This window comes from Cebidichthys violaceus, unplaced genomic scaffold (genome assembly GCF_023349555.1).
Source record: "Cebidichthys violaceus isolate CVI_PGR_0920_01 unplaced genomic scaffold, fCebVio1.0.p SCAF_19, whole genome shotgun sequence".
Lineage (NCBI taxonomy): Eukaryota > Metazoa > Chordata > Actinopteri > Perciformes > Stichaeidae > Cebidichthys > Cebidichthys violaceus.
Window position 1 is genome coordinate 2,030,621 of NW_027176361.1, and position 1,316 is coordinate 2,031,936.

Sequence of the window (1,316 nt, forward strand, 5' to 3'; positions counted from 1 at the left end):
TATACATATATATGTACATAAGCTGCCGTTGCTAGGCAACAGCTCCAGCCAATAAGCGAGAGGTTTGGGGCAATGTGTCGCCCCGGCAACAGGCGGTTGTTTGAGGTCCGACGACGTCGTTGTAAAATACTGTAAATATGAAAGAAGATGTAAATATTCAGCTTTTTATAAGAATCAGAAAATATTGTTCAGAGATGAATGAATGAATAAAGACGAGTTTTATAAGAAACAATGAGTGACGTGTTTATTCTCTTTATATATGAAGTACTTTATTTAATAAGTTGGTTTTATTTTTTACTGAAACAACAAAGAATATCCTTTAATATTTAACATTTATTAAAGTTTTAGTTTCTTTGGTTGTATGTTTCTTCGGTGGTGGAAAGTACATTTACTCCAGTAATGTACGTACTAAAGTACACATTTGAAGTACTTGTACTTAACTTGAGTATTTCCATTGCATACAACTTTATACTTCTACTTCAATACAATTCATTAGAGTAGCACAGCAGCAGTTCTGTGAGTATGAAAACAATTTAAATGTAATTATTCACTTTATATTTATTTAATATTTTGAGAAAAAACAATAAATAAAGATTATTATTTATTTTGTTATCAAACTAATGAATGTGTTGAAGTAAAAGTGATTAATTGTAATAATTACATATATGTTTTATTTTAATAGTTTAATTGTTAATTGTCTTCATTTTGAGTGATAAATTATTCATTAATTTTTAATAATGTTTTGTTTCTTATTGAGCTGCATTATTTTACAGGTGTGTAATTTCCTAAATATTTTATTTAATCAGTAATTTGGTTCCACTGGTGGAAATTAAATAAGTACATTTAGTACTGTACTTAAGTACAATTTTGAAGTACTTGTTCTTTGAGTATTTCTATGTTATGCTACATTATACTTCTACTCCACTACATGAGGTAAATATTGTTAATTTTTACTTTAATACATGTATTTGATAACAATTATCAGATTCTGATTAAATAAACAAATCTACTAATAAATGATGTATTATTACAGATTAAACTACCAGAAGTATATAAAGTATGAATAAAACATACATTCACATTAAAGTGATGAACACGTGAATGCATCGATGATTATAATACAATAGCATAATATGTATTATTCTGCATTCGTACTTTTACAGTTGGTACTTTTAAAGTTGCAGTTTGGTGTATTTTGGCGCCATCTAGTGGTGAAGTTACAGATTACAACCAACAGAAACTTCTACGAACTACTGTGGTTTGACCGTTCTGGGCTTCCGTAGGAACATGGTGGACTCCATGAAGACGACCCACTT